The sequence below is a fragment of the Equus asinus genome, chromosome 3 (assembly GCF_041296235.1).
Source record: "Equus asinus isolate D_3611 breed Donkey chromosome 3, EquAss-T2T_v2, whole genome shotgun sequence".
In the NCBI taxonomy this organism is placed as follows: domain Eukaryota; kingdom Metazoa; phylum Chordata; class Mammalia; order Perissodactyla; family Equidae; genus Equus; species Equus asinus.
The window spans coordinates 26143623-26163758 of record NC_091792.1 but is presented as its reverse complement, the minus strand read 5'-3'; the positions used below and the strand labels follow the sequence as shown (position 1 = coordinate 26163758).

The 20136-nt window shown below is 32.8% G+C and overlaps 1 long non-coding RNA gene across 3 annotated transcripts in view; it reads left to right on the top strand.

The window, feature by feature from the left end:
• Positions 1–20136, top strand: part of LOC123284221 (uncharacterized) — a 266845-nt gene that overhangs the window by 87573 nt on the left and 159136 nt on the right. For all 3 annotated transcript variants that reach the window (XR_011502436.1, XR_011502437.1, XR_011502438.1), the window contains exon 2: positions 7979–8080. This is a non-coding gene — a long non-coding RNA (uncharacterized lncRNA). The remainder of the gene's footprint in view (positions 1–7978; positions 8081–20136) is intronic.

Sequence of the window (20136 nt, the reverse complement as noted above, 5' to 3'; positions counted from 1 at the left end):
AAATTCTCAAAAAACTAAAATTATGAAGACAGTTAAAATATCAGTGGTTGCCAAGAGTTAGAAGGAAAGGAAGGATGAACAAGTGGAACACAGACGATTATTAGGGCAGTGAAAGTTTTCTGTATGATAGCATCATACTTACATACATACCATTATACATTGTCAAAACCTGTAGAACATGCCCTACCAATAGTAAACCCCAATGTAAACTATGGATTTCCTTGATAATGATGTGCCAACGGAGGCTCATCAATTGTACAAATCCACTGCTGCGGTACAGGATGTTGGTAGTAGGGAGACTGTGTGAAATGGGGGAAGAGGGAGTATATGGGAACTCTATATTTTCCTCTCAGTTTTGCTGCGAATTTAAAACTACTCTAAAAAATAAGATCTATTTAAATATGTAAACCATATATATATACACACACCACTATATATATAAGTACCATATATATATGTATACATGTGTCATATATATAAACACTACTAAATTCTCACCATTTTGAACATAGAGATTCTTATGTCTGCGTATGCAATATCTAATATAAAAACATGGTACATAGTAGATGCTTAAAACTTTTAAAAACACAAGTTATCCCATTTAACTTGTGGCAGGTATACTAGTGTTGTCATAAAAATGATCCTGTTCGGCACACACCTCTAGGAAGTTAATAATCATTCCCGTCGTTCCTTATTTGATCTCTAGTCTTGAGTGAGCTTGGCCATCAGTCACTGCTGCTCCTCTCCCAGTGATTCTTCAGCACTGGAAAACAGGGATGGTCAGAATCTTCACATCTTCCTTTTTTAAAATGTAGTCTAAGAATTAGATAATCAATCAGTGAACCAGTGAATATATTTAAGATTTGAGCAATACAAACGACACAAACACATGGCTTTCCAATTCCAACTTAAGAAAAAAAAAACAAAAAACTCTTGGAATTTTATGTTCATACATAAAAATAATTCCTCTAAGTTTAATATCCTATGTATGACCATCTTAAGGCTATATGGATTTCAGAAAAATTCTTTCTAATTACTTCACTTATATAAATACAAAGCCTGTAAGGTTAAGTGAATTCCTCAAGGTCACATAGCTCTTTAGAACCTCATCTTTGACTCAGATCTCCTGGCTCTTTGATGAATAATCTTTTAACATCAAACCTCTAAGTGATGATTGTTCTAATTTCGTTTTCTATAATTAAATTGCACCCAAACATTTCTTACTTATCGTAAATGAACTGGATTTGTCCAAAAAATTATTTATATAAAAATTACAGTAGAGCATAATACTGGGTGTCCATTAAATCCAATTTGATTGCATGCATTTCAATCGTATTATATTTGTTCCTATGCCACTCTGGGCTCTTACTCTATTATTCTGTTACAAGAGGTTAAAAGCTATAAAGTTTAAATCATTTAACAAGAAACTTAATATCTATATTACATCTATCATTCTCTAAAGTCTACTAGGTTAGACAGTGATTCTTTAGAACTGGACTGGTTGTAGAGGATAGTCAGCAGAAACTATTAAATAGAATCTGCTTTGCCCATGTGGAAACCTATGTAAGACCATTATTTTTCACAGTTTAAACCAATATTGTAGCCTACAGTTCCAGTTTACAAAAAATAAGACTCAGCATGTCAAATATGATGAGTAAGTTTATCAAAGAGTTTGGTTATAACTGATATATTACTGGAGAAACTTACTTCTCATAGCTAAGGAAAGCAAATTAAAATGGGTAAATAGAAAAGAAATTGCTTCCACGGGTATTAGTTTGATGGGGCTACATAATAAAATGCCACAGTCTGGATGGCTTAAACAATAGGTTATTTTCTCACAGTTCTGGGGGCTCAAAGTCTGCAGGTCTACTTTCTCCTGAGGCCCCTCCTTGGTTTGTGGACGGCCCGCTTCTCTCTGTTTCCGTACATGGCCTTTTCTCTGTGCTCGGGCATCCTGCTGTCTCTTTCTGTGTGTCCTGATTTCCTCTTCTTATAAAGACACAAGTCAGAATGGATTAGACCCAACCCAAGGGCCTCATTTTAGCTTAATTACCTTTTAAAGGTCCTATCTCCAAACACAGTCACGTTCTACGGTATTGGAGCTTCTGGTTTCAATAGATGAATTTTAGAGACAATTCAGTCCATAATAACCAGTAAGATTGTTATTTATAATCTGGATGAGAAAATATTTTATCTTAGACACTAAAGATAAAATTTACAATGTTAGTTAATATTATCCAGGTTATTTTTAATCTAAGTTAACCTTATTTTATATTTTTTATGTTAAAAAACACAGTAGGTATGTATGGAAAGAAAAAAGATAGTCCAGAAATAAAAAGCTTGTAGCATTGACCTGTTTTCTAAAACTTTTAACCTGAAAGTGCTGGTGTATCATCAATTACATTCAGCTCAGTGGCAGAAATGTAAAGGCTGTAGAAAATGATAAGGGCTTTGGAATTTTCCACCACTGCTTGTGATACAAATTAAACTGTTAAGCAAGAAAGTATTTCAACATTATATTTTTTGTAAACGAGTAAAAGAACTGATGAATATTTGTCTTACTCCTGATATTTTCAAAGAACAAACAAATGACGAAGAAACTGGAAAAAAAAAGTTGTTGAATAACTTTTATCATATTTCCTTTCACACATTTTTCAATATGGTATTGCAAAGATACATTTGTTGCCTGTTGACCTAACCTGGATCATACTGCATAAGGATGCTACTGTTTCCAAAGCACTTTGACATTTCAGATAACATATTGGAAAAGGAGTATAATTTTTAAAGGTAGGTCACCTTTTGATCTGTTTCAGCAGTAATCCTATATTTATCTAATTAATAGACTGAACATTATTAAAGTGAGTTCATACTTGAATACTGCATGTTTCTTCCACTGTTGTGATTATTCATAAATAGGAAATTATGGAAACACTTCTGAATTTCAACTGAAAAATAGTTCATTTTCTAATAAATGTGAAAATATGATGTTACCATTTAATATTTTTAAATCAATATAATTTTATGTTAAATAGAAAAATGTATAATTCCAGCTTTTATTATACTATTTATTAGCTTGTAACTTAAATGTCAGTAAAATCACTTCTTCATATCTTTCTAAATGTTTATTGGATTGTCATTGTTAAATGCTACATTAATCATTAGATTCTGTAGAAAATCATAGTAAAATCGTCTTTATAAAAACCTAATCCTCTGCACGTTTGAATGGATTTTATATGACTTCACCAATTCTCATAAAAATATAGTGAAAAATTACTAGTGCATTGTCTTAATAAAATATATTTTGGTGAAATTATCTACTCAGTTATAAAGTATCAATAAGAATAATGATTCTTTTGGGGAAACTAATGTGTTCTCTGCTGTCTTGGTTGATTGTTCTAAGATATTTTAAAAAGTTCTGAGATATTTTGTAGGAATTTAGTTTCTTCATTTTGCAAGTGCAACTCTATATACAATTTTACATTTTGTTAAAAAAAATGCTGAATATTAGAGTTATCTCACCATATTTTATCCTGTTATAATTTGGGGATGTTTCTTTTTTCTCTAAGTATTCACTTGTTTCTATAGTTTACCTTTGAAGTAATGGGATGACTTTGTTAGACAAACAGAAGAAAACTGATCTCATACTGTTAAGACCAAATGCCATACTCCAAAAGTGCGTTGTAACATCCTACTTATTACTAGGACTTTACGCAGCTGCTATATGAATTGTAATTCTAATGCAGATTTATGATTAGTAATAAAAAGTTCGTTATCCTCCTCATCAATAATTCATCATATAATAGAATACTAAAGTCGTATACATGAATAGTGGAAATCTTTTTAGCAATACTATTTTAGAAGAAAAATCGTTATCATATGTATTCAGATAAAGGCAAACATCTATAAATAAATGTAAGCTTACTTTTTTTCTCCCCCCCGTCTTGAGCTCATTACCTTTTGTCTCCTTACTGCTTCAGATTTTGTTTTCAGTTATTTCCCCAATTGCAATTTGTTTTTCCTCGTAGACTCTGTTTCCCTCAGAGAAAATATGTTACCTTGGCATATTTCCCCGGTGTCTCTGGCAGGTTTTCTTGCTGTCTCATTTGAGAAAGCAAGGTTTTCCCGTGGGCTCCCACTTCCTCATTACACTTTGCCAAGATGTTCTTTGCTCTTTCTTTCTTTCTTTCTCGCTTAGGGGAGACTTGTTTTTAATCTGTTTTCCTTTGTTTATCTCTTAACAACTATGACCCAAAAGTTTTTAGCCATGTTAAAATACACAATAAGAATATTGTCTTAGGGGTCGTAGGGAATTGAGTTTCAGTAGTCCACACCACCGTTTGACATCTACTCTAACATTCGAATGTACCTAATCCTCTGGATAACATCCTTTATTGTTTACCAAGGAATTTATAGCATTTTAATTTCATTTAATTTGGGTTACCTTTGAGTCTAGATTTCACTACGTACCAAGCAAACTGTTAGGTCCATTTCCATTCACCCTAGCTAACATACTGTATCCCTATCAAGGACTACAGCCGGATACAACATTGTATTTCTTTCACTGTAACACGACACTCTCAAGATCCATTCAGAACATTGGCTCCACATTTCTATTGATGTAATTTGACATAATCTTATCATTGTTGATGTTCATTGCATCTCCTCGTAGGTCACACTGTTTACCTTTGCCTCTGGGACATACTGGTACTTGAGTCTAGTTAGAGGTCTAGCAGAGTAAGAGGCTAGAGTAACGGGTCCTGATGATGATCAGAAGTCTCCTACCTGACAACTACTTCAAGGAGGACTTTTTCAGACAAGGAGAGACTACATTCCTCAAAGAAGAGAAGAAAGGCTGGCTTTACTGCAAGGAGAATCAGAAGGAATTTGGGAATTCAGTGTCTTCAGCTCATGAGATTCTGCTCATATACCCCTATTCCAATTTCCAGGTTCCCATTATTTCCCAATACGTTCTATTGTTATAATAATAGATCCTATGAGGTTGTAAGTTCACTTTGTGTTGTAATTCAGCCACTCACAGGGTTAGACTCTGGGTTTGGTTCTCAGAAATAGCAGCCCTGTGGCTACAGGAAATAATGACTGTTTAGCACAGTCATAGAAGCTTTCTTGTTCCTTACTCAAGCCTTTAATCTTGAAGTTTGAAGCATCCAGCTTATATTTTCTTTCTCCAAGTTCTCCAGTGCACTTAGAAGCAACTGATTAACTGCATTGTATTCATTATTTTAACTAAAATATTCTATGACAGTGTCTATCTGTTCACCTAAAGTCTTACTTTAAATAATAATTTATATTATTTAATTATGGGTATCTACAGGTATCTACCTATAATTACATGAGAAATTTCTGTGTAAATTGAAAAGTTACACATCACTACTACAATTTCTTTCCTCTAACTTTACCTGTTGTATATTTAGTCACCTTCCTTCACAATTGGCACATTACTTAAGCACAATATCTACATATTGTGTATCATCATGAACTCATTTAAAAATTCAGAGGGGATAAACAAATGGCAAAAGCTAATTTCCAATTAATCTCTGTCTGGCAGAGAAAACCTCATTGGTAAGGAGGATATTCTACCAAAACATCAAACAAATGAGCAAAATTATGAGCTCTCAATTCTATTTTTCACGTATTTTCACATTTAGATCTTTTGACTAGTTAGACTTTCAAGGTTTGAAAATAAACTACTTAGAACTTATGATTTGATACCCAAGCATGAAGGCATTGGCAGTTGACAACGTAGCTCTACTTAATCCGTGGAATTTGACAGAATCATAAATCCTGAACTTTGTTGTGATGATCATGGTGATTAGACGGCTTGCAAAACAAGTAACATTGAAAACAAAGTCACAATTATTTCCGGGCAAAACAGTGATCAGTCACCTCATAGATACCTAGATAGTAAAGGGTCAGTGATAATTCATAATGCCTTACTGCTTCCACAGATGGAAAAAACAGTTTTGGTTCCCTCTTCAGAGTAAAAGAACTAGTTAATGGCCATGATGACTTCATCACAGTTATTTTTCATTGTTTTACACCCACAATGTGTGGATAGAGAGGGGTTTGTGGTTTAATTGACATGAAAATAATCTATTCAATACTCTGAAATCAGTCAAGTTATGTTTTAGAAGACATCAATTGAAATGCTTAAAGCAAATCTGAGTTTATTTTCCTTAATATATCTATAATGTATCCAATTGTCCTTTGTATTACTTCATACCCCATTTGAGAATTGCATTGGAAGTTAAGCCTTAGTCAGTTTCTGCAGTTCAATTAATTAATGATTAAACTCAGTCTTTGCTGCTTACCCCCCAATGCATCACCAGATTTTTGAAGACTGTCCAAATGGCTAAATGTATAATAATCCTACCTTCAAAAACATTTCATGTAGATAATTATACTACTTTATTGTCTGTGTTCTTCCCAAACTGTAGAAAATTTCAGCTTTTTTTCATGGTTGGTCATTACATTTCTGAACTTTAAAGGTCATATTACCTTACTGCTATTGAGGGTCTAATTCTAACTTTTTTAGCTAATATAATTTTAGCAAAAGGAGCTTTGGGTAACAATCTTTAGTTACTTTTGCAATCATCCAAAAGCTGTGAAAATACACATTATTTTGATATTTAAGCTTTGTCTTCTCTTGTTTCAGTAATACAGCCTTCATTGCAGTTATTACAATGAGGCTCTTGTTTGCTAGAATGAAAAGTGAAGCGTATTTCCTAAATTTTAACATGATGTAAGAAAACTGTAAAAACAAAACATTAAAATATTAGAAGTGACTGATTTCTATGATCTAACTGTCCTATCTGTAAGCTGTGAATATAGATTGTGTTATTTAACTATATAACCAGTAGGCATCCAAGCTTTGCTGCCATGTTCAAAAATATGCAGTTCAGCGTGCAGAGGTGCAGCTGGAGGCATAAATTCATCTGTCACTTGAATTATGTTTACCTTCAAGACTCAAAATCAAATAATCCAGGATGCCACGGTTATTGATATTTCCTCTTTTAAAATGTTTCTTTTGTTTTTCTGTTGAAGATACATATCTCTAAATACTTCAAAAATAGTCATACTCACAAAAATCCTCTGAGAATTACCTCAATGTGTGCAACATCCAGCACTTGTCTGTTGAAACTAGGACAAAATTGCACTCATTCTTGTTTGTTTTAAATTTTTATGCAAGCAATTGAATGTTACAGAATATTTTACATACAAATGAATCCACTTCTAATAGAAACCAGGAATTCTGTCAATCAAGGGGCGGGGTGAAAGGGAAAGCTTTCAAATGTGTTGGTTACCCTCCACTGAATTATATGATAAGTAATTGCAGAATGCGAGAATAAGTAATAACAGCCTGAATGGAAGCCAGTGGTAGGTAACAGAGTTATTTGTGACATTATCAGTGAATGGCAGTCAACATATTGGATAATGTCATGAATAAAAAGTTGATATAGACTTTCTGTTATTCATTTTCCAAGTCACTCAAACAAGCTATATGCAATTACATTCGAAAGTTATATCATTGCTTTGTTTGAAAACCATTTTTTGAGAGAAAAATGTAAAAGGAAGCTATTTAATTTTCTCAAATCAATAAATGAAGATAAAAGAATAGCTCCAATGAATAAAAAATTTTTCTTATATTACTAGATAGATATCACTAACAGAAATTTGAAACATGAATACACAATAACTTGTTATTAAATTTAGTGGTGATGTAAAAGAAAGGTAAAATGGTGAAATTCACTTTTAAAATATAAAATGATACTAACATATTTAAATCATAATTGGATGTTATAAAATTAATTCATTCATATAGTTGACCTAAATATGTCATTAATTGAAAATAAATGTATAAAGACTTTCAAAGAAATTTCATTATACAAATCAAAAGGCACTAATAAATGCTGTAAGAGAAAATAAGCAAAGTCTGTTTATTCTTTTTATTTTAACCTAGGAAGAGGCTTTTGTGAGAGCATTGACATTTAAAGGACAGCAGAGAAGATCCTGAACAGAGACCTGAGTATAAGCTACACAGAGAGAGGAAAAAACCTTGCGAGTAAGTTGCCACATATAATGAAATAGGGAGTTGTCCACTTTAATATGTAATGGGGAGAAGTCTGTTGATAAAAGCAGTTTTAATGTGCTGCCATCCAGTATAATTAGAGGATATTATTTTTTAATTGCTATATGTTGTTTCCATCTTCTTTTCTTTTTTCATTATGTGCTAGACTCCAACTGACAAAGCTCTACAGTTTTTAGGGTGAGCAGGAAATTTGTAATGGGAAGTGAGGTTACTATCCAGGAAATAGTAGCCGGAGATGGAATCTCATCATGAAAGCTGTCTGTGAGTCTAGACTGGGTTCTTCACTGGGGCACTCTGCTACACAAAGGGCCATCCAATTAGATGTTTACAGATAGAACTACTGAGATATGGTACACAGTTAAAATTAAATTAAAATTCTTGAATAAGGTTCTCATTATTGTCCAACAGGGGCATGAGTATAAACATTGAAAACATACTGCATTTCACTATTGTGATTGAATTGTAAAATAAGTTACCATCATTGACAATAAATCATGATACTCAAAATCATGCTGATAAATAAAATGATAATAATAGCCATGTTTTGCCTTATAAAATTGGTCTACATAATCATTTTTTTAATTTCCTCAATGCGCATAGTAGTAAGGTCTTTACTTAGCAAAATGAGAGGTTTGCCAGGAATGTAGAATTGAGTAAAACCCTATCCTTGGGGCCGGCCCGGGGGCGCAGTGGTTCAGTTCCCACGTTCCACTTCTCAGCGGCCTGGAGTTCGAGGGTTTGGATCCCGGGTGTGGACATGACACCACTTGGCATGCCATGCTGTGGTAGGTGTCCCACATGTAAAGTAGAGGAAGATGGGCATGGAAGTTAGCTCAGGGCCAGGCTTCCTCAGCAAAAAGAGGAGGACTGGCAGTAGTTAGCTCAGGGCTAGTCTCCCTCAAAAAAAAAAAAAAAAAAAAACTATCCCTGTTCTTAATACAACGGTGTGTACTACAGGAAGCAGATAGGCTCAAAAAGTTACAATACTTTGTAGTAACATTTGAAAGAGGATAATGGGGCTATAAACTAGATAGAATGTGATGAACAAGAGGCAGTTATCAGCTTTGGGCAGTATATTACCTAGAGGAGACTCTTTTAAGTGGAATTTTTGCAGGATAACTTTCTAAGCAGTAAGGGGAGGGGAGCTTGGGGCAAAGGATCTGAACTTAGGACTCTCTAATATTTGGCTGCCAAAGGCTCTTTCAGAATTTTAACTAATTTGGTAGTTTCATCAATATTGATTAGCTATTCAGAGTTACTATATATTTCATTCATGCTGAATCCTGATAGCATAAGGACCTCATCACATAAGAGAAGTCAAATTTTAAACCATAAGTCTGGAGAAGATTTATAACAGCCTTTGAATTGTTTGGTAATAAGATCTGATTCAATTAAGCTTAATATCGTTGAAAATAGTTGCGTTTTTTAGATATATATGGTCATAAGTCTATTAATATGATTTAGAAGTAGAGATATTCATAATTGATCAAAACCAGATTTATATTCAAACTATTGCAGTCAAATAATTCTGTCCAAAATCTGTAATAGTTAGTGAATGTTTACCTTAGTGATAAATGCAGAGTTAGAAAAGATATTAGAAGTCCCTGATATCATGGGACTTATAGTGGAAAAATTATAGAAATTAAGAGTATTATAATAAAAATTAATAAAATATATTTTTTAAGGGCTACCAAGGATAGCCACATGTTATTTGCAGAGTATATAATAGAGGGACCTAGATGATACTTGGGAGGTTGAAATGGATGCTCAGGGAAATCTTCAGCAATGATGGTATTCTTTCTGCAGCAGTTGATGCATAAGAGTCATAAGAAAAGAGAGGTGGGAGAATAGAGTCCCATAATGGCATCCTTTTTATGTGAAGGCCTTCAGGTAGAAAGAAGCTTGAGGCTATTTGACGATCTAAGTAGGTCTGTTCTTTAGTAAGAAAATTATAGTGAATTCAAAAACTTACTCAGAAACTGTATTTCCCCAAAGAGACTCAAGCGTGCAATAATCATACTAAACTACTCGATATCATCTATCTTACAAATTTACCTAAAACTTCCTTGCTATAGCTCAAATATTGTGATCAGATAATGAACTTTGAACGATGGTCTTTTACACTTTACTTCTCAGACTTAAATAATTCAATTTTAAAAAGATAAACTTCATTTTATTTTATTTTGAATGATTAATGTGTTAATTATTAACTTATACAATAAAAATCTTAGAAAGTTTGTATCTAACATCAAGTTTCACAGAGATTTTTGTCATGAGTAAATACTGCAACTGACTTCTCTTCTTTTTCTTCATTAAGTATTAAAATTTCAGTTTTAAAATGGGGAGATGATAGTTTGTTTCATAGGTTGAATTTAATTTTAATTATAAAGTGGTATTTTGATTACTTTTCCTCCTTGTTTTTATTGGTTTTTATGCTGTAGAATTGGTTTCTAATAGGAGTAGCTTTAAAAGCCATCAGTGTAAATTATACAGTTAATATCTTGAAAAATATATTTTTAAGATGAATTGAGTTCTGACTATTCTATACTTTCTGAGTTTGATTTATGCATTTGAATTTTTGCAAGTATTCTTTTCTGAAATTATGATCCAACAGATTAAATTTTAGCATTCCCAAACTGTGTTGATTTCTTTTTCAGCCACTAACTCCATAAGGTTAGCATACCTCTGAAAGAATATAAACTTAGCTAGGCACTTTCAAAACTCTAGAAAACTGAATAATGATTGGTGTTTTTTACATGAAGAAAAACACACTAGGTTACCTGAAATCAAGGCAGGCTAGAGCATTAGTGTAGTCAGAAGGCCACATAGCCTTTGCAACACAGTTGATATTATTCAGTCTTTGCTTTATAAAAGCTGTTCTCTGGACAGATTAGAAATTCAAAGCTCATTAAGGCCTATTTTATTAGACTACCTTTTATTTGTTACTTTAGGTTAAATTTCTCACTTGTGAATTAAATGCTAAGTTCGTCCACAATTTGCTTTTGTAGTTTAGCCCCATGTCATCTAATAATGTTTAAAGAAAGGAAATTATGGCATAATATAAATTAGTTTTCAGCATGATTATGTCCTAAATATTTAAAAGTTAATAGCTTTTACTTTTAGACCTGAAAATTTAAAAGTCAAATGCAGGGTAAATTGCAGGAAGGTATGAGGATCACTCACTGTTGACAGTAAGATAGACATGGATAAGATTCTGCAAAATCTTATGTCCTTTTAAAATTATTTTGTCAACCAATCCTGCTTAATTATTGTTTGGTAGTATTGTATGTAAAATGGGATTTAATACAATAGATGAATTAAAATTGTACTTCCAATATTCTGCACAAATTACTGAATAAAAGTATAAAGCGTAATTATCCTGGATGCAAACCTGATTACTATTTTAAAAATATAATATTAAATATTCAAAAATATTTTTCCTTCACAATCTATATTTGTATAAAGTATATCTTTCAGTCTGTGATAATTTTGGCCCAAAACAGTCATTTCTGTGAAATAAAATGAATGCCAAATTTGAACATTAGTTGTAATGTTTTATATTCCTAATTTCTTTTGAACATTGGTCCTCATAACATGTGAAGAAAGCCATGTTCCAAAAAGAATTATATTTAACAAAAGATGTATAACCCAAATAAATTCGTTTGCCAAGGTTTTCTCTTGGTATTTAGCCTATAAACAGTAATAAGCTATTAGCATATTAATCATCTGCTGTTTGTGAGTGAGATTAGTGAATTTACCTGATAAGGGTAATTATATGCTTATATGTGTCAGGAGTGTGTGTGTGTGCATGTTTCCTTGTGTGTTTCTTGATATCCACAAGGCTTTTTTATAAGCTGTCCCCAAATCAAATAAGCATCAATAGCTCTTTCTAGGGAACCGCAAAATGTAATCTATTCCACTAACTAGTCCTATGTTCATATTGAAAGCATTCTATCTAGAAAAATGTTATATTTCAAGAATAGGGTTAAGCACAGTGACCACCTGATTTGTTTTTTTTAATTAAGATTTTATTATTTAGAGCAGTTTTAGATTCACAGCAAAAATTGAGAGGAAGGTACAGAGATTTCCCACATAACCTCCTGCCCCCATTAATGAATATCCTCCCCCTTTATCAACATCTCCCACCAGGATAGTATATTTGTTACAATTGATATACCTACATTGACTCATTATAATCACCCAAAGTCCATAGATTACGTTAAGATTCACTCTCGGTGTTGTCCATTCTATGGATTTGGACTGTAATGATATGTTTCCATCATTATGGTGTGATACAAAGTATTTTGATTGACCTGAAAATCCTCCACATTAAACCTATTCATCCTAACACCCCATCTCTGGCAACTACTGATCTTTTTACTATCCATAGTGTTGCCTTTTCTACTTATATAGTTGTAGTCATAGTATATGTAGCCTTTTCAGATTGACTTTTTTCACCTGGTAATATGCATTTAAGTCTCTTCCATATCTTTTCATGGATTGATAGTGCATTTCTTTTTAGCCCTGAATAATATTCCATTGTCTGAATGTACCACAGTTTATTTATACATTCACCTACTGAGGCATGTCTTGGTTTCCCAAGTTTTGGCTGTTATGAAAAATCTGCTATAAATATCCATGTACAGGTTTTTGTATGGACGTAAGTTTTCAGCTCATCTATGTAAATACAAAGGAGTGCAATTACTGGGTCATATGGTAAGAGTATGTTTAGTTTTGTAAGAAACTGTCTTCCAAAGTGGCTGTACCATTTTGCATTCCCACCAGCAATGTACAAGTTCCTCTTCCACATCTTCATCAGCATTTGGTGTTGTCAGTGTTCTGGATTTTGTCCATTCTAGTCGGTGTGTGATGGTATGTCACTGTGGCTTTGATTTGCATTTTGCTGATGACATACAATATGGAGCGCCTTTTCATATGCTTATTTGCCATCTGTATATCTTCCTTAATTAGATGTCTGTTCAGGTCTTAGGCCCATTTTTAATTGGGTTGTTTGTTTTCTTACTGTTGGGATTTAAGAGATCTTTGTGTATTTTGGATAATCACTCTTTATTAGATATGTCTTTTGCAAATATTTTCTCCCAGTATGTGGATTGTCTTGTCATTCTGTTGACAGTATCTTTCACACAAGAACTTTTTAATTTTTAATTTTATTGACATCCAGTTTATTAATTATCTCTTTCATAGGTAGTGCCTTTGGTGTTGTATCTAAAAAGTCATCACCCTACCCAAGGTCGTCTAGATTTTTCCCTATGTTATCTTGTAGGAGTTGCATTATTTTGTAGTTTACATTTAGGTTTGTGGTCCATTTTAAGTTAATATTTGTGAGGGATGTAGGGTCTGTGTCTAAGCTCATTTTTTTGTATGTGAATGTCCAATTTTCTAGCATCATTTGTTGAAAAGATTATCTTTGCTTCATTGTATTGTTTTTGCTTAAGGCTTTGTCAAAGACCTATTGACTAGGTATATGAGAGTCAATTTCTGGCCTCTCTCTTCTGTCCCATTGTTCTATTTGTCTATGCTTTCACCTGTAGCACACTGTTTTGATTATTGTAGCTTTATTGTAAGTCTTGAAGTCTAGTAGTGTCAGTTTTTAACTTTATTCTTCTCCTTCCATATTGCATCAGCTCTTCTAGGTCTTTTCTTCTCCACATAAACTTTAAAATCAATTTGTTGATACCCGCAAGTGATTTGCTGAGATCTTGACTGGGATTGCATTCATCAAGATTAAGTTTGGAAGAATTTATAGTTTAACAATATTGAGTCTTCCTACCTATGAACATGGGATCTCTCTCCATTTGTTTAGTTTTCATTTATTTTATCAGAGTTTTGTACTTTACCTTATATAGATCTTGTATTTATTTTGTTAGATTTATACCTAAGTATTTCACTTTTGTGGGTGCTAATATACATAGTATTGTGTTTTTAATTTCAAATACCATTTGTTCATTGCTGGTATATAGGAAAACGATTGACTTTTGTATATTAACCTTGTATCCTGCAACCTTGCCATAACTATTGGTTTCAGGCCTAACTCCTTTTTATTATGGAATTCAAATGAATACAATTATTTTCTTACTCTGACAAGTTAAGAAGAAAATATTTGGTGTCTAGAGTTCTCTGAATTTACAGCTTCCTTTGAAAAGAAAACATAAAGGGAACAGATAATTAATATGTTAAAGTATTTGTTTTTAGCCAGATTTCACTTATGCCAACCATTAGGTCAGTTCGACAGTACATTTCTTAGATGAATGCTTTCACAGGTAACACTGTGAGTCTTATGTAACCAGTAAAATAAATGAAAATCATCAAAATATTATAAATATTAGAATGAAGTCCTAAAATTAAAAAATAATATTACAAACCAATCAAAATATAAAGTAGAGAAATTGGACACATTTGAATGGATAACTCCCAATTTTTTCCAAAGTTTTCATTGAGAAATTATGCTTTTATTTATTTATGTTCCAGGTAAATAAATTTAAATTGGAATGAGTCAAAGAAAAGATTCACAAATCTTTTTGGGAAAGATATGAACTGAGGGCTTGTGATTGCTTCCATTCAGTTTCTTGATCATGCCCTTCTTCGGTACCTTGCTGTGGTTTTATATTCATATGCTGTAGTTTTCAAGCTGCTGCTCTCATCATTGTAGTTTTGACATTTTAGGTGACAGTCTAGGTTTAGACACAATGTAAACACAAAACAAAATAGGAAAACATGAGTATAAGCTAAAGAAACTTAGTCAAGAGAAAGCTACATTCCCATATATCTATCAGCTTTTAACTTGGGGTGTGTCATTTTCGTGCAGTCACATTCTAGTATTATTTAATAAATTAGTTTAATTTTTACTGATAAATAAATAAATAAATAATACCAAAACACTCTACTACACTAAAACACTATACTATACACCGCAGAAAAAAGTAGCATTTATATATTTTGCTCATAAATTTTTTCCATTAATGGAAAAGACAAGATTTTTTTAACTGACAAGGGCATTTTTCTTTCTTAACATTACACAGTTGTCCATTTTGTGAAGTTCTGATTTTATCCCTTATACATGCTAATAAACAGTGTATTTTGGAAAAAGGAAAATATTCTATTGTTAAAATTCACCCAACTACTGAGATTTGTAGAGTACATTAATATCATTACAGATGTTGAATTCTGTAAGAGACCAAATGTGCTCACCTATAATTATCATATTTTTGTGAAAATAAATTTGAAAAAAAGACACTACTCCCAAAGATATTTTATAATTCAATTTAAACATCTCTTAGAAATGCCAGTTAACAAGACTTTTCTATGACCACAGATAATGTAGAAAAAAAGATAGTATGAACTATAAAGAAAAATGTCGATTCGTACGAGTATGTAAATATGATTCAGTGAAATATACTGTGCTCAATAAAATGTAAAATATTAAGAAATAGGAGTTTCATAGATTCAGGCAGCTGAAGAATTGCCCCTGTTATGAAATATTTCCAAAAGAAATTGACCATGAGTATGACTCCTGACATGAACGTGTAGGCTTTGGAAATTTCAGTTGCAAGATGATAGATCCTTTAAATTAAGTCTGCATAAGTTGAATATTATAGAATGTTAGCATTCATTTTATCAACTGAAGTACAGTTGTAATAACAAAATACACAACAGACTTTGAACAAGCTATTGGACCAACATTCACATTGAATGGAAAAATTTCAGGTTCTCCTCAATGTCTAATTCATCGCATATAAAAGTTGGATGATTAGGATATCAATGAGTCTTGCAAGAGTCGCCCTTAGGGATTCATTTCAAATTTACCAGAGAATAAAGAATAATTTACTATCCATAAACGTATATCAACTAAAATTAAAGGTACTCATAAAACATAAATTTAAATTAAATAATATAATGTGCATTATAGATATTTAAACTAATTGTTAGTGATAACAACAAAAATATATTTTTGACAGTGTGTGAATTTTATATTTGCTTAAAGAAATTAATAAAATCACATCTAATATTTTTTTCTAAAGAGAAACCAAAAGTCAAATAAATAAGAACTAGTAAGAATTTACCCATTCACCCAGCCTTGCTTGATTTTGAGGCACACTGGCAAAGACGCATTTTATAATATCTAATCTATAATAGAGCAAGACTATCTTAAACAAAGTTCCCCTCAAAATACTATCAAATAATGCAATATAAGTAAAACGAGAAAGTAAAAAATTATCACTTAAGTCAAATGAAAACAACTTAAATACAATCATCTGGAAATGATTTATTCATTTGGAATTTATTGTAATAAATTAATTAAAAATTAATATAATACGTTAAAAAATGATTTATTTATTTCTTAAAAGAATAATTTATACCACAGTCTCTTCCAATATGAAATGAATCCATTAAGAATATCCATTCTAAGCTTACAGTTAACATGTCAGATCCTTTCATTTTAGTCTATTTACAGATCCTTTAGTTTTAGCCCAGTTACAGAATAAATCCGATACTGTAGTTTGAACAGTTTTACACAGTGCTGGACAGTGGTGCCAATTTCAGAACTGACCAACTAGAGCTAACTTTTCGTTTCTCCTTGGGACCTTCAAATACAAGGGAAGCAGTCTCTTAGCCTAGTTTTTATTAGCTCACAAGTAGGGCAGAGCAATATTATAGTGAACCTGACACTAGTGGAAGAGAATGTTATTATTTTTAAGCAAGATATGGGCAATACTTATAAGATCAATGATAGCGGCAATACTTATAAAACAGATTTTATTAGAAATTCATTTTGGAATTCAGCATATTTGATGCCTCTAAAATTATTCTTAACTGCATTGACCGAGGCATTTTCTTATGGTGTTATTAGGCTAACTTAACACGCTTTCATCAAAATATTTACATTTTTCCCATGATAGTGGAATGACCCATCTATATGGGTCTTCATCCACAGCATGGAGGCCCTTGAAAAGGAAACTGCATAATAAATGAGGTAAATAATGCCAAGAAATGTTTGGCTAATTGTGTGTTGTAATCACACTTAAAGTATTTTCTTGGGGAAAAAAAGAAAGCATTTAGAAGTTTTGTAAATTGGTTTTTTTAATTTAAAGATTGGCACCTGAGCTAACATCTGTTGCCAATCTTCTTTTTCTTTTCATTTTTCTTCTCCCCAAAACCCCCCAGTACTAGCTGTACATTCTAGTTGTAGGCCCTTCTGGTTGTGCTATGTGAGACGCCACTTCAGCATGGCTTGAGGAGCAGTACCATGTCTGCACCCAGGATCCGAACCGGCAAAACCCTGGGCCACCGAAGTGGAGTGCGCAAACTTACCCACTCAGCCATAGGGCGGCTCCAGAAGTTTTTTCTTTTTTTTTCTTTTGAGGAAGATTAGACCTGAGCTAACATCTGCTGCCGATCCTCCTGTTTTTGCTGAGAAGGACTGGCCCTGAGCTAACATCCAGCAGTGCCCATCTGCCTCTATTTTATATGTGGGACACCTGCCACAGTATGGCTTGACAAGTGGTGCATAGGTCTGCACCTGGGATCCAAACTGGCTAACCCCAGGCCGCCAAAGCAGACCATGCGAACTTAACTGCTGTGCTACCATGCAGGATCTGGCTCCAGAAGTTTTGGAAATTTAAACTACCACTTTTTTCTTTTTGGTTGTAGTGTCGACTATAAGATCTAGTTTTATAGGCACCTTTGACCTCTGTTTCAATGTTTGGTATTTTGTCTTCTCCTCAAAATACTGTTCCCATCATAAAAGAGACACTAGTTACAGCCAGTTTCTTTCCTTCTCCCACATCTTACCTCATGATTTAGGGGACTTAGAAAAATATGTATGTAAATATGAAAAGGCTTTTATATTTCAGTGGATTTGTTTACATTAAGACTCACCTATTTACATTAAAAATGTAAAACAGTTACTATAAAAAAGATTTTAAAAATTGTATAAAATAATGGACACAAAATAGATTTTCAATATGTTTTGATACAGTAAAATGTTTATTCTAACTAAATTTATAAATGATACAAGTTGACCACAGTTCTTTTGTGTTTTGTTTTTTGAGGAAGATTAGCCCTGAGCTAACATCTGCTGCCAGTCCTCCTCTTTTTGCTGAGGAAGACTGTCCCTGAGCTAACATCCATGCCAATCTTCCTCTAAGATGATCACAGTTTTGATTTAAGTGTTTTTATTTACAGTTTAGAATTTAACAAAATAAAATTATTTAAAAATGTTTTTAAATTATTTAAAAAATTTAAATTAAAAATTACATTGTTCTAAGACATATTGTATTTTATTCAAACATCTCATATCTTTATTGTATTAAAGTACAAATTTAAAGCTATATAATCAGTAACATTGCTTTTCTGTATTAGAAGATGGTGAATAAACTTCCTAGGTACACAACCCTTGCTCTTTTAAGCTGTAGTATTTCCCAATGTATATTATTTAAAATTGATATTTATAGTTTCTAATACATTAAAACAAACAATATAAACATGTTATACATTGAGAAATACTTTCAAAGATGTTTGTAATGATTTTTGATCTTTGTTTGAATTTAAGATCCCTGTATGCTGTATGAATTTTCTATTACAGCATACCAAATCACTACAAACTCAGCCCGAAAACAACACACGTTTATCTCACTTTTTCTGAAAGTAAGGGACCAGGGCATGCGTTAGCTGGGTCCTTTGCTCAGAGACTTACCAGATCTACCTCCAAGTGTTGGCGGGGTCTGTGATCAATTCAAATATTTGTGTTCTTCAGGCTCATTTAGTTGTTGGCAAAGCTCATCTCCTTGTTGTTGTAGGAGTGAAGTCTCCATTTATTTTCGTGACTGGCTGACTGCCTCTTAGACCTAGCTACTTGATCCTCTCACATCATGGTAGCTTATTTCTTTAAAGCCACAAGCAGAATCTCTCTCCTGTCTGATACAAAGGACAGGAGTCTTTGTGACATAATCATGGCAGTGACTATACCATCGTTTTTGCCAGTAAGGGTAATAAGTAAGAGAACTGCTGTCCCATTGTATTCACTGGTTGCCCTCCTACTCAAGAAGAGGAGATTATGCAGAGCATGAACACCAGAGTTCAGGAACCCCGGAGGCCACCTTAGAAGTCTGCCTATTTATGTGGCTGGAGATGAGTCTTTTTACACAGAAGCTGAGGAAAATGCCTATCAAAGTTAGTAAGATAATTTTTTAAAAACTGCCCTGAAAAAAATTGTAAAACCATTATGTAGATACTATTTTGGGCTGTATTTGACTATATTATTGTATATTAGTCTATTAATATTCTACAGGAAAGAAAATGAGTGGTATTGTGGTAGTTCATGCTACCTGAAGTTACTCTATTTTTCACGGATTCTACAGTGCAGATCAAGTGAATTGAAGAGAATAAGTGAATAGGGTGATTTTTCCTTGCTTTTTGTAAAAATGAAAATGCTTCCCAAAATTCCTGTGGCCGATTCTGACTGTGTCTTTTTCTAAGCCCTCTGCAATGGAGTGGCTTTAAAATTCTTCTGTGGCATCACATCCCAGCTGCCTGAAACCACCTGCCTTTATAGAAGAAGAGGGTTTCGTCACGTGTGAGGACACTTGAAAGCAACGTTTTATTATGAAAATGCCAATAATTTTAATGTGAAATCATCCAAAGCTATCAACCCAGTCGTTTCATGTAGAACATATGAAAATTTTTTAAAAGACAACTAGAAAGTGCTTATTAATATGTAGAGATACTATTAATTATTGCTATTTCAAGTGTAAAACGTTCTATATATTGAATTTTGTATTGCTTTTATTTAAGGAGATGGTGGATTATAATTTCATTATGCCTAAAACTAACTGAAAGTATGCTACACCAAAATATCCTCGTTCAATATAATTAAATATAGGAAAATCTGTTAACAGCACCAGACTTAGTAACCAGAAGGATTATTGCTGCTATTTCCAGTTATGAAATGCTTTTTTTTTTTTTGGTCTTCCAGAACAAATGTCGTGATTCAGTAAGAAATAACTGAAGAA